This window comes from Mytilus galloprovincialis, chromosome 6 (assembly GCF_965363235.1).
Source record: "Mytilus galloprovincialis chromosome 6, xbMytGall1.hap1.1, whole genome shotgun sequence".
NCBI classification, from domain to species: Eukaryota; Metazoa; Mollusca; class Bivalvia; order Mytilida; family Mytilidae; genus Mytilus; species Mytilus galloprovincialis.
The window spans coordinates 72,659,229-72,674,171 of NC_134843.1; the positions used below are offsets into that span (position 1 = coordinate 72,659,229).

At 32.0% G+C, this 14,943-nt stretch overlaps 2 long non-coding RNA genes across 4 annotated transcripts in view; one reads left to right on the forward strand and one right to left on the reverse strand.

The window, feature by feature from the left end:
- Window positions 1-1,990: 1,990 nt before the first annotated feature.
- Window positions 1,991-14,943, forward strand: part of LOC143080259 (uncharacterized) — a 28,270-nt gene continuing 15,317 nt past the window's right edge. The window contains exon 1 of the long non-coding RNA XR_012979671.1: window positions 1,991-2,172. This is a non-coding gene — a long non-coding RNA (uncharacterized LOC143080259). The remainder of the gene's footprint in view (window positions 2,173-14,943) is intronic.
- LOC143080260 (uncharacterized) overlaps window positions 3,397-14,943 on the reverse strand; it is a 28,181-nt gene continuing 16,634 nt past the window's right edge. For 2 of the 3 annotated variants that reach the window (XR_012979674.1, XR_012979673.1), the window contains exons 2-3: window positions 7,698-7,903; window positions 3,397-3,704 (exon numbers count right to left, since the gene is read on the reverse strand). This is a non-coding gene — a long non-coding RNA (uncharacterized LOC143080260). Of the gene's footprint in view, window positions 3,705-7,697; window positions 7,904-14,581; window positions 14,736-14,943 lie in introns of those variants that run through there. The other variant, XR_012979672.1, reaches the window with a different exon arrangement.

A 14,943-nucleotide genomic window follows, 5' to 3' on the forward strand; every position in this document is an offset into this window, starting at 1 on the left:
AGATTCACCTTACTGATAAAGCATGTTAACTCAAATTATTGTAATTAGAGTTAGCGCACTTTGAGAATATTCAGGTACGTTTTTACATTGCCAGTAATGTATGTTAATTTGAATGAGGTACGGCCTTCTGATTAAACGGAAAGATCAAGCTTACAAAATACCCTGTATTGATTAATATATGAACCAGGAACTTATGATAATAATTCGGCGAAATCAATACCTATTCGTCCGAAATTCTCACTAGGAAGAACTTTGACAGGTAAAATCTACACTTCTGTTTCGATATAAAGTAAGATGTGTTACACTTAATCTTGCATTTACTATTTAAAAAAGTGCAAAAAAATATAACAAAACCAAAAAAGAAGAAAACGAGAGACAAATAAAAAAAAGCATAACAGGAAAACAAGTATTAACATGATTAGTTGGATGGTATAGGGCTAATAAAACGTGATAAAGGTAGAATGGCGTGTCCTTTTCTGCGTATACCCTTGTTTAGATATATTTTTTATCAAATTATTGTTCAATATAAAGCGGCACATCTCAACATTTTAAGATTAAACTACTTTTAGTATAAAAAAAAGTTTTTTAAAGTATATATATAACATTTTCAGAAAAACCTTTTTAAAATCAGTGACAGATCATTATATTGAATTGATTGGACGAATAATGTCTTTTAGATTTTCAAGACCAAAAGCAAGTGAATCCTATTGTCGTGTGTTTAAGTGAAGGTTTGGATATAGATTCTCTAGGTGTTCGACAACTGGAAGGTTTGTTTTTAATTTTCTCTAAAGTATCGTCTGTGAGACACACAACATTGACACCTCAATCTCTATATTAAGCCTGCAATTGATTGCGGAAACATATATAAACTAAATCACTGATATATCCCTTCCATAAAAGTTAAAAAAAAACGTGAAAAAGAATGTGGTAACGTTAAAATTTTATCTATTGGTAACAAAAGTACAGTGAAGATTATTATCATACAGCAATAATTTAATTTGGGATGTAAAGCGTCTTCTGATTTTTGTTTATCATATCATAAACACAACGTTTTTTCATGATTTCCACCGGTCTAAAATGGAATTTAGAACTAAATTATAAGAAATAACTGTAATACTTTGTCAGTCTATTCGAAATAACATAAAACATGTGGTGCACACTGTTAAATAATCCGCTATTCAGCTAGGTGCACACATTTTTTATTTCTACATAGAACAAGGTATTAAATAAAACTGGAAATCAACATCAATTCTAGAAAACCTCCATTTCTTCTTACCTCTTAATTTCATGGTGTTAGTTCAATTATTTTTTAATTTGATGTAATTACCTTTTTTTTCTGTTTAGTTGTTTTTTTTCATATTCAACCTATTAATTATGTTTTACATACATATTGTGCATTATAACTTACCTTAGGAAATAAATTGCAAAACTTGATAGTATGGCTTAACCTTTTCATGATTTGTAAACATGAAAACTTAGAAACTAAGCTTACTCCATGCATGCATGGACGAAGGTAACTTACGTTAACTTAGTCCATGCATGCATGGACTAACACAACAGACTTAGTCCATGCATGCATGCACTAAGGCAACTAACCCTAACTTAGTCCATGCTTGCATGGACTAACACAACAGACTTAGTCCATGCATGCATGGACGAAGGCAACCAAGGCTAACTTAGTCCATGATTGCATGGACGAAGGCAACTAAAATTAACTTTTTTAAAGTTTAAAAAATTTATAAATGCAAAATATTTCAAAAAAATCAAATTTTTCAAAAATTAAAAAAAAAAATATTTTAAAAAAAATTTCTTTTAAAATTTAATTCATATAAAAATAAATGAAAAAAACATGAAAAATTTACAAAATTATTTTTTTCCAAAATGCTGAAAAAAGTTTAAATTCCATTTTTTTTCATTCAAAATTACACAAAAAGAAGAAAAAAATTGTTAATTATCACCACCAGATATAGGTACCCTTGGATATAGGTATAAATACCACATGAGAATATTCACGTCTGCCAAAAGATTGGAATGTGTTCACATTTCATTTCAATGGTAAAAACTCTTCACTGAACAGATCAGTTGGAGACGGTCAGTTGGAGGTGATTTGTTTAACATAACCTGGACAGTAGCTGCAATTAGTTCCTGAAAGTTCCTAATCATTTAGTAGTGGTAAGTGTTATTTTAGTTTGTTGTTATTATATCTGTAATAAACATGTTTTGTTGCACTATGATTTTTGCCTTTGTCTCAATAGCAGCTAACTTTTTGTATATATTGTACATGTACATGCATTTAGTCGTCAAATCATCAAACCAACAATGTAAGATCTGTAAATTTGCTTTCACAAATTTTTTGTTCTTCCCATGCCGGGATTCTAATCCATGCTACTGAGATATTGTGACACCAAATCTGTACAATTTTTAAACACCAGAGAAGAGCAGATGATTTAAACACTTTTGTGTAATCCAGCATTATATAAGATGTTTTTGTGTCTAATGTTATTATTGCAGTTTGAGCATTCAAAAACATGTTCATTATGTCCACTGGTTGTGTTTGGTTGCTGTCTGCCATATTAAATGGATTTCCTTTTTTTGTTATTTGCTTAAATTTGTCTATTAGCTTTCTCTTTTGAAATTAAATAAAAACAGTTCACAAATTAAGTGTGCTGGGCTTATTTTAATTAACCTTCATAAGAAACATACTAACAAAAATTTGAAAGCAAAGGATGTAGATACCATTATCTTGGGACTTAATAAGCCCATGTATAACGATCTTTAAATTCAGGCTTTTGCTCATTGTTGAAGACTTCAGGTGAACTGTACTTGTTTACATCAGTGCCCTACTATGTAGGGCTAGTAGTTGTCTCAATTGCAATCATTCAATGTATCCTTGCTTTTGTATCATTTAAAGACTTCAATTCTTTAATCATTTCAGTTAACACATTTTAATTTCAAAACATTCAACAGATATTTCCAAATAACGAATTTTGTAAACAACAGATATAATTGGTAACTGGTAATTATTTTACATTCAATATGTTTTTATATTTATCAAGAGGCATCATAATCATGTTCATTTAATTCTTTCCTTGTCAGACTGTGACTGATCTCAATTAAAACCAGTGAAAATTGCAAGTAGCTTTTGGTTTCTAGTAGTACTATTTTGATAAGATGTGTAATTTGTCGTCATTTCTTTTGATGTTCTGTCATATCCAGTCAGACTATTTCACATGTTGAACTTTACTCACAATTATATTTCATCTGTAAATGCTAAATTATGCAACTTCTAATGCAGGGAGACATGAGGGTTTAATACTAATTTTTCAAATGTATAACTAGTTTTTATCTAATACAGTATATTTTTTATATCAAAATAAAAATAACTAAAACTGAGTATTTAATAACAATATTTATTTGCAATTTTTTTCGTTATCTAACTTCAGTTTGCCTCAACTAAATGTTATGAAACTTATAAATCTAGGAAATTTGTAGAACATATTGTTGTTAATTGACCATGTTGATTTGCCATAATTTATCACATTCACACATATTCATTGCAAAAACATCTTCTTTTTCATAAGTGTCTACAGGAGCTTGTGTTTCTGTATCTTTTCTTTAAAGAATCATCATGATAGCTTCTGTTCCCTTCACATTCGAGACATAAATGAGATCTTCAGGAAAATATCTACTCCTTATATCTTAATCTGAAAAAACAAAACAAAAAATATGCTTTGACATAGTTTGACATATTTTTACAAGATTGTACATACTGAATTCAGAAATGTCTTGCCTGCTTTATGGTCATGATTGAACTTTCTGTTGCATGTTTCAATCTGAAGAATATACCACAATTAGTTCCTAAAACATATACACATGACTAAATTGTTCTTCCAACATGATTTTTATTTATTTACTAATCAAGGTGAGAGTAGACAATGAAAAGTAGATAAACATATATAGATTACCGTAGCTTCTCAACTTTAATTTGATATCAACAAAATGTATTGTGGCAATTTCTCAAATATCAGTGGTGGATCCAAGGGGAGGGTTCCGGTGGTTGAAACCCCCTTTTTTTGAGACGATCAATGCACTTGAATGGAGACATATAGTTTGAACCCCCCCTTTAGAAATGTCTGGATTCACCCCTGAATATAATACAGGTTACCTAATCATCACAGTTGGTGTATTGTAATAAACGATTAAAACTCAATACTTTGCGTTGTGTTACTTTTATGCTCAAAATCTATATCGAAGGCGCCCATACAAAGGTACAAAGTAACGTCATAAACATAAGACGTAAATACGGGAAACATAACGTTAACGTTTGCATAATATTCTCAACATACTGGGGGGCCGCAAAAGTATATCTTTGTATAAATTTCAAATATTTCTTTAAATGTCCATATATGAAACGAAAAAATATGATGGGCAATTACTGTCTCTTGAAATCACTATGATAAAATTGAAAATTAACAGTCTCTATAACGATTTTCAAATCGAACACAACATTAATGTTTAAGAATTTGTATAAGTTTTAAGATGTTTTTCGCATAGGCACTGTTCTTCTGGTATCCACTTCATTCGTCTCATCTGCTGTATTTGGTAGGTCCTCTTTGTTGATCTCTAGCGGATAAAGTTTGACGATCTGGGAAAATTGCTTTTTTCCACCGAGTTCGTGGTTTTTCGTCATAAACTTGTACAATATCTCCGACACAGATGTTGATTCTGTTGTCCCTTCTATTTTCATGAAACTCTATAACGTGATCAGTTCTCTGTTTTGTAATAACATTTATTGGTAAGGTCTCATGGTCATGTTTCCATGGCAACTTCGGTACGTATCTATTTTCATGAAATTCTACTGATGATTTTCGGTACATATTTTCATCTTCATGTTTTGTGTCGACTTCTCCTAGTGACTCTATTTTAAACTCTTCCGGTTTAGGATTTGTCAAAATGTTGAACATTCCTACTAGTCCCGATTTACGATTCACATCTGGTGATGTCGGACCAGACAACAGGTAACCAAGTTTAGACTTAACAGCTGTCGGACCTATTCCTCTAATAACGGTATCCTCTACAAAATCCCAGTAAAAATCAGCTCCTATCAGTAAAGATATTCTAAAATTGTTGTCGTTCGTGATCGGGTGCGCTAATCTTAATCCTTTTAAATGTTTGCAATCTCGGGTTTTATTTGCACTATAATTTGTAATCGGATTTGCTATAGTTGGAACTACTAAAACTTCAATGGGTATTTTCTCTCCTTCTATTGGCTCAACGTATATAATTGCTTTCGGTAAGTGTTGGACTCTAGTGCTTGTATTTCCAAATGTAGAAAGATTGATCAATTCGGTACCTTCTGCCTTTATGTCTAGTTTTGAAGCTAATTCCTCGGTCATGAAAGAACGCTGTGCTCCTTCATCGAACAATATATTCGTGTTCATTCCTTGATGTTCACTCCAAACGGGTGCTACGGCGGTTTTCAATAATATGCTAGAACAGGATTGCATTGTGGACGAATGAAAACTTGTGGCAGTGGCAACACTTTCATTGTTGACTACGGCGTTAACTGACGTATCATATCTACTTACATTAGCGGTTTTATCAAAGTACGATCTGTCGGTATTTTGGGTACATATACTAGTATGGTGATTCTTGTTACAGAATCTGCAACGAAATTGAGATCTACATTCACATGCGCGGTGCGATCCCAAGCAATTAAAGCATAAGTGCTTGTGTTTAATAATTGTTATCCGGTGTTCATAATCTGGAACCTTTAAGCATTTTGCGGGGTCGTGCATATCGTTGCAATAAATACAAGGTTTCTGACGAATGTTTGTGCTTTGGCGGTAATCTAATCTATCTTGTGTTCGCGGGTAATCTCTCGTATCGGCGCTTGTCAATAATGACGCTATAGACGGTAAATTTGCATTTACTTCTTCGGTTTCAAATCTATCTTGTATTTGCGTGTAGTCTCTATTATTGGCGATAGTAAAAAATGACGCTGTAGACGGTAAGGTGTCAATAAATACATCGGTGCGTTTCTCTCCGGCTTCTAAAATTGTGATTTCTTTCAATATCCCATATCTTAATCCTTTTAATTCCCAATTATCGGTCCCGTTTTCTCTGGCTAAGTTTTGTCTTACAGCTGACGGTAGCTTATTCAAGATGATTGGGATGAGCAGTGCGCCATATGAATCTCCCGATCTGCCTAACGATTCTAGGCCTCTTATATATGCTTCTTGTTTGTCGTAATAATTACGGAGGCTAATAAGGTTGTATTGTGGTGCGGGAAGGTCTAACAGGGCTTGCATGTAGGCATTCGTGATTTTGTGTGGCTGACCAAAACGTTCTTTTAACAATTTTATAGCTTCCGTATAATTATTATTTGTGAGCGGTAGTCCATCAATGCATCTAACGGCTTCATTACTAAGTTGCGATTTCAAATATGTGAACTTCTGTATGTCAGTGAGTGTGGGATTATAGTGTACAGATGATTCGAACGAGTCCCAAAAAGTTTGCCACATGAGTGTTTCTCCTGTAAATGTAGGTAAGGTGAGTTTCGGAAGTTGGTGATTTTGTGTAACGTTGGGCGGAACATGGTACATTTGTTGTTGAACAGAGCTAAACGTATTTTCTACTGAACTATGCTGATTTGTATTTTCCGTTGATTGATTACTCAGATTAGGTAAGGTGGTACTATTTGAAGTTGGCGAATTTGAGTATTTTTTACGAATGTGTCTTATTTTTGTATTCAGAAAGAATTTATACTCATCTGTCTGTAGAATTTCATCCTCAACATCCTCATCCTTTGTTAAATTAAGAATTTCTTCATTCAAAGCACTAATAATCTTCTGTTTTTGCGAAAGTGTTTCTAATAATTCTGTACTTTCTTCTATCTCCAAATCCTGCTCTTCTTCCGTTTTTCTCAAAAGTCTTGTTACAGCACTTTTATGGCCTGCTCTCACCGCTTTCAGTTTACTTTCCATGGCGTCACGGCACCAAAATGTATTGTAATAAACGATTAAAACTCAATACTTTGCGTTGTGTTACTTTTATGCTCAAAATCTATATCGAAGGCGCCCATACAAAGGTACAAAGTAACGTCATAAACATAAGACGTAAATACGGGAAACATAACGTTAACGTTTGCATAATATTCTCAACAGTTGGTTGACCACTATGGATAAACCATTTCACAGATGATATCGGATGTTTCTTACTTCGTACCTACAATCCCCTTTCCTTTTCATGAATGTGACCTACCGAAATAGACTATATACCAAGTTTGTAATAACATGTGCAACACGAAGGGTGCCACATGTGGAGCAGGATCTGCTTACCCTTCAGGAGACCCTGAGATCAACCCCAGTTTTTGGTGGGGTTTGTGTGGCTCAGTTTTTAGTTTTTAATGTTGTTTCTAGTGTACTATTAATTGTCTGTTTGTCTTTTTCATTTTAAGCCATGGCGTTGTCAGTTTATTTTCGATTTATGAGTTTGAATGTTGCTATGGTATATTTCACCCCTCTTATTTTTAACAGGAGGTTTTAAAATAAGCTGTAATTAGCAATGGATGTTAGTAGCCTTTTTATTCTTTTAAATTAAAACTAGTCTGAAGTACTGAACCATGTTTGATTGAAATATTTGTAGATGCTATAATGACACACTTCTTCAAACATCAGTAACAGTTATAATCATACCTTTGCTGACTTCAGCATTTGGTTATGTCTTCAGTTTCTTTTCTCATCTGTCATAGTATCAATATTATATATGTAGCATACCACCATCTTGATGCATTCTGTATTACAAATAGTTACAGCAGTTTTATCGTAGCAATCTTTTGGTGTTTTTTTTTATCAGGAACTACATGTTCTATATTCTGGAAATCTTACAATGCATGGAAAAGCTGAAATTATAAATTAGGTAAATAAATTTTAATTAATATGAAACGACACAATCAGCTTTATTAATGATAAATGTGTACCAAGTTTCAAATTGATTGGACTTTAACTTCATCAAAAACTACCTTGACTAAAAAAACTTTAACCTGAAACTGAGGGAACACTTTTAATTTCTATGTTCAGTGAACCATAAAAATGGGGTCAAAAGTCTTTCATTTTGTTTGTTTTAAAATAAGAAAGATCATGTCATAAGGAACATTTGTAGTAAGTTTCAAGTTGATTGGACTTCAGCTTCATCAAAAACTATCTTGACCAAAAACATTAACCTGAAGTGGGAAGAATGGATGGACAGACAAACAAACAGACGAAAGGATGCACAGACTAGAAAAACATAATGCTTCTCTACTATTGTAGGTAGAGCATACAAATTCATAAAAGAACTAGCAAAAAAAGGCACCAACAAAAAGAAACATATCTAAAGTAATTGTCCATTAACAGGAAACCCTTGTTTTTCCCCCTTTGTTGCTCCTAATTCATAAACAGATTGAGTCATAACTCCAATATTCCAACCCTAACTATCCTTTGGAGTTTTGTGGTGTGGAAACTTCAGGCAATTCTATAAACTGTTCTACAAATTATTGTCTGGACAATAGAAAATTGATTATTTGGGCCCCTTTTATACCCCTTTTTCCTACACCAAAGGGACCATAAATTAACCCCCAAATCAATCCAAACCTTCCTTTTTGTGGTTTCAAACTTCAAAGATTTATATTTACTTATGCTAAAACTATTGGCATTTTTTTTAATTAAACTTAAGTTATTGGCAAATTTGCAATGGATTTTATTAATACCGAAGTTATATATGTTGGTAAATTTCAAAATCACATCTTTAAGGTGGTACCCAACACTTGAACTAAAATTAATTTGGCTCGTTTAATTTTCTTAAAATTTTGACAAAGTATTTACTTTGACCCTTTGACAAAAATATAAAAATTTAAATTTTTTTGAACCAACCGTTTTATCAGAAAAATTACACTGGTTATATAGCAGTTTGACAAACACTCATTTTGATCATTGAAAAGCTTAATATCCCTTTAACAACACAACGTAATTAAAACGTTTAGCTGACTTTACAGAGTTATCTCCCTGTAGTGTTAGGTACCACCTTAAAAGTTGTGTGAAATAATTCAAATATAACTTTTGGATTACCTCCCTTACACAGCTTTCAAATTGTCTTGACTATCCTTTAACCAGAAAAATAATTGTTTTTCATCTTTTTTGCCCCTTATTCATAAATGGTTTCATCCCATAGTAGTATAGAGCATTGGGGTATAATTTCAGAAAGATCATACACTTTTACACAAGTCATTAACTTAAAACTACAAAAATGCTTGTGTTTGGCCCATCATTCTTGACTGTTTGCCCCATAACCCTAAAAATAAATTCCAACCTTCTTCAAATCTTATAATATTTAACATTGTGGTACAATTTCAGAGGAATTGAAATACTTATACACAACTTATTGTCCTGAAACTAGATAAATGCTTGTTTTGGTCCCCTTATCCTAAACCTTAGGGACCATAACCCCAAATATCAATCCCAAGCTTCCTTTTGTTGTTTTAAACATTGTGTTAAAATTCTATTCATTTCTATTAACATGATTAACTTATACTAAAGTTATTATCTGGAAACCATCCGTCTTTGAACGATGCTCAGCTGACCACAAAGACGATGTGATACCAATATAATTATATGATTGCAAAAATTTTATGGTTGTATAAAAAGGTATTCTAGACTTTAAACTAGAGGCTCTAAAGAACCTGTGTCGCTCACCTTGGTCTACATGTATGTGAATATTAAAAAATTTGTAAGGGTTCCACGGAACCCAGTGTCTCGCCTACTTCTGCTGTTAATGGCAGACTCAACAAAAATGAGGAAAAACATCAATAAAAATTTCCCTCTCGATACTGTCTTTTGATTGAAAGAAGCTTCCAAGTTTGGTAAAAAATTCAGGATAGTTTATGAATCTAATAAATGTTTTATAAACTTTAACTGCAGACTGTATGTAATGTTAACTGGAAGAAAAACTAAGTCCATTTATAAGTAAAATACGGAAAAAGTGATTTTTTTTTTTACAAAATTTTCTTCTTGATACTATCTTATGATCATAAACAAGCTTCTGTCCAAGTTTGGTACAAATCAAGGATAGTTTATGAAAGTTATTAAAATTTTAAAAACTTTAACCACAGAGTGAATGTAATGTTTCCTCGCAGAAAAACTAAGTCCATTTATAAGTAAAATACGGAAAAAATGGAATTTTATTTTTACAAAATTTACTTCTGGATACTTTCTTATGATCATAAACAAGCTTCTGTCCAAGTTTGGTAGAAATTCAGTATAGTTTAAGAAAGTTATTAAAATTTCAAAAACTTTAACCACAGAGTGAATATTTGTGGACGCCGCCGACGACGACGACGACGGAATGTAGGATCGCTTAGTCTCGCTTTTTCGACAAAAGTCGAAGGCTCGACAACAAAGGAAGCAGATGGATTCATGACAAAATTGTGTTTTGGTGATGGTGATGTGTTTGTACATCTTACTTTACTGAACATTCTTGCTGCTTAAAATTATCTCTATATATATTAAACTTGACCCAGTAGTTTTAGTGGAAAATGTTAGTAAAAATTTAAAAATTTTATGAAAATTGTTAAAAATTGACTATAAAGGACAATAACTCCATAGGGGATTAATTGACCTTGTTGACCATTTCGGTCATGTTGACTTATTTGTAAATCTTTCTTTGCTGAACATTATTGCTGTTTACAGTTTATCTCTATCTATAATAATATTAAAGATAAAAACCAAAAACAGCAAAATTTCCTTAAAATTACTAATTCAGGGGCAGCAACCCAACAATGGGTTGTCTGATTCATCTGAAAATTTCAGGTCAGATAGATCTTCACCTGTTAAACAATTATACCAATTATACCCTTGTCAGATATATGTTCTAAATGCTTTGGTTTTTGAGTTATAAGCCAAAAACTGTATTTTACCCCTATGTTCTATTTTTAGCCATGGCGGCCATCTTGGCTGGATGGCCGGATCATCTGACATATTTTTTAAACAAGATACTACAATGATAATTGTGGCCAAGTTTGGTTTAATTTGGCCCAGTAGTTTCAGAGTTCTAGAAGATTTTTGTAAAGGTAACAACGCCGGATGCAAAGTGATGGGAAAAGCTCACTAGGCCCTTTGGGCTAGGTGAGCTAAACATTACTTTTTTCTAGTTTATAACTGAGTGAAGGCAATATCATATATACCCAATAAATCATCAAATTCGAAACATATTTCTATGTTGATTAAAATGAAGCTTTTTATTATTTGATGAAAATTTTATGTTCGGAGAGCATTTTCCAGTATTCATTTAGGAATTACTTGATCATCAAAAAAGCGGTGTTTAAAATATAATACAGGGGACTCATATTCATTTTAACTTTATTTCGTGCTGCTTCTTTTGATTTTACACAGTTAAGATGGCTCAGACTTATTCAAAGTCTCTATCAGTATCAGAATGCCGTATTATTTTAATCTTTACAAAGAGTACCTCAAATTTGTCGAAAAAAATAGGGGTTCCAGACCATTTAAGCTCAAAATTTTACTTTCAAAATAGGTACAAGCATGTTAAAGGGACCATTTTCAATAAAATGAAAATAGAGGTGCTGACATATTTTTATGGGATATCAAATAAAAACTGTCTGTGACACCTCAGGTGTGACCTGGTCCAAATCTGTAATGTACAAAGCTGAAATATAGCTTCAAATATTAAGCAAATACAAGGACTTATATACATGTATGCGTCCCTGGCAAATACAAGGGTCACCAATAAGGAAAAATAAAATTTTTGCCTTAAAACCCAAATTTTGGCGGGAAAATGGTGAAATTGGGTGAAATGTCAATTTGAGCCTTTAGCAGACCTGTACAGAAATTGCTAACAAAACCACATAGAAGCACATTTCAGAGATGCAAGTAAGAATTGTATAGCTTAAAATTTATAAAAAAAACATAAATATTTAAAAGTTTATAGGAAAGGTAATTCAGTTCAATAACATGTAAATTATTCTCACTGATTTTTGTGATAATTGTCTTTTGATCGATCAATAATAAAAAAACAAACTTTTTGTTTTGATTTATAAGCTAGTACAAATGTAGTAGGCTTGGAATTAATTAATAAAAACAATGATGTCATGGATGTACGAACTGTAAATCACGAAAACAGGAATTTAATACAAGGATTTACAAGTTCGTTTAAAATTACATTTTGTATATATTCTGAGACTTGTATTAAAAAACAAAATTATTTTGTTAAAAAATACCAATGAAGATAAATTAATACATTGTACTCCAGTGTTCTAGCTACTATCATGACAGTGACTAAGCAAATAGATAATAAATTGGTTGTGGCAATACAAAAATTCAGCAAATTTTTCAACAAACTTTAACATGTAATGTTCAAATAATTAATATTATGCAACTGGAGTACAAAAAAAAAATCAGAGCAAATTGATCCAGGGCGAACAAGTACAATTGTGAGTGATAAATTTGTCCTGGTAAAATATGTCAGGACGGACAAATATTACTATATAGTATAAAAAGTCCATGGTTACAGAATTTACTAGTATATACATGTATTTAGTCCGATATTAGTTATATATGTCCCCAGACAAATTTTCCTAGGTAATCATGTCCTATAAAATCCTATAAAAGATTCAATTACTTGCATTTGCAAATTTAAATCTTATGTTTTAGTAATGTTTAAGAGTCACATAGTTAAATTTTTGATAAAATTTATGTCCCCAGACTATTAATTTTCCCACAAAGTCATGTTCATGTCATTAGAAGTCCTAGGTTTAAATGTCTATGCCTTTAATTTTTAAAAGTGAATATGAATGTAATATGTTTTAACATTGTTGACAAAACGAAAGAGTTGTGTATCAATCTGTTACAGCTAATTTCCTAAAGCATGTAGAGCAAGACTTAAGTTAGCTTGCTTGCTTTGTATTTAAATTGTACACTCATTAGGATAATATCCAATTAAATTCAAATATTAAATATACAGGTTAAACTATGCCTACATGTATATATATATATTATATAAAGATGACCATCATGTCAATCTTATTAACAAAGCTTGTATAAACAATTATACAAACAAAGAAGGCAAGCCAACCAAAGTTTTGCATTACATGCATTAGGAAATTAGCTGTAAATAAAATTTGTCTCCAGACTAATTTTCCTAGGAAATCATGTCCATGTTATATTTTCCTAGAAAATCATGTCCATGTCATTAGTATTGAACTCCTAGGTAAAAATGTCCTAGTCCAAATAATTATGACAGCTTGAAAGGCTATTATATTTTTTGTCTTTGAAGCCTTACTTCGACGAACTAAGTAAGGCGTCAAAGAAAAAAAATCTAAAAGCCTTTCAACTTACAAGACGTCATAATTTGACGAAGTAAGGCGTCAAAGAAAAAAGATATAATAGCCTATCAAGACGTCATAATTATTTGGACTAAAAATGTCCATGTCTTTTATTATCAAAATGTTATAAGCATGATAAGCAAAGGAAACTGAATATTTATGTTTTTAATAATTAGGTTATTAATGAAATATTCTTAATTTTTATTGGAAAAAAAATTCTTCTATTTTCCAATCTTATCTATAAAAAAAAAATCTTCTATTTTAAATATATTTTATGATACAAAAAAACTATTAGAAAAACAAGTCTTGTGACATATTTTCCTAGGAAAACAAGTTTAATACAAACATAAATTACTAGCTATGGACTGATTTTCCTAGAAACATTTGTCCTGGGACATTAATTCCTAGTAAAATCATGGACATGGACTTAATTACATGTAACTAGGAAAAAAGTCTGGAGAACAAATTTTACAACCGGACCAAATTTACTGTTACACTATTCCAACTAATTATGACGTCTGGCAATTTAAGGCGTCCCATAAAAAAAATAAAAATAGCCTTGCCAGACGTCATAATTATTTGGACTACTGTTACACTAAGACCACAGGCACTAGATGTTCCCCCTTTTATTAATTTCTTGATTAGCTACTGTCACGGTGTATTTGTATATACAGAAGAATTCTAGAGTTTTGTATCACTTTGACAGTCAAATCCCGACACAGTTGTAGGATGGCGTCTCAGAAAAAAATTAAAATAGCCTTGCCAGACGTCATAATTATTTGGACTACTGAGTGACACAGCAGCCCAACCAGAGACATATATACATGTATATATATATATATGTCTCTGGCCCAACCGAGACCAGATACCATTTTTATTCATGAGTTATGATCATTATCAGATATAAATGAGGGGGAGGACAGGGATAAGGGAGACATGGAGAAAGGAGGTAGGAGAAAGGGGTGGGAGAAAGGAGAGGAAGGTTGGGAAAAAGGAGAAGTTGGAGAAAAAAATAAAATATGAAAAAATAAAATATCTCTTTTTTCCGGTAAATTAAAAAAAATAAAATAAGGAGAAGAGGGGTAGGAGAAAGGAGAAGAGGGGTAGGAGAAGAGGGGTGAGAGAAGGAAAAAGAGTACCCCCCTGTCCTCCCCCTCATAAATGCATTTTCAGATCCTTTTTTCGCTTGTTCTATTAAAATCTTACCACGTAAATTCCTTAACTCTCTTTTTTATTTAATTGAATGTTGATTTTGTTTGCCTCAAAACAAACTGTTTTTCCTGTGAATAATTTTCAATCTCCTTGCTTCTAGTATGAAAAATTTGCAAATCATCTTTGACAGACGACGCGAGCACGAATCGCAACCTGTCAACAATGTTCTAAATGCACATAAAAATAGTCCGCTGTCGAGTTTTAATTTGATTTAGAATGACAAGACATTTCATCGTTCTTTGTAGAACAAACCATGATATCAATACACGTTTGTATTTTATTGATCTTTCTAGGGATGTTGCGACTTTGATAATAAATATGCGTGTAGTAATATGCCCTAACTTTTCTGTACGAAA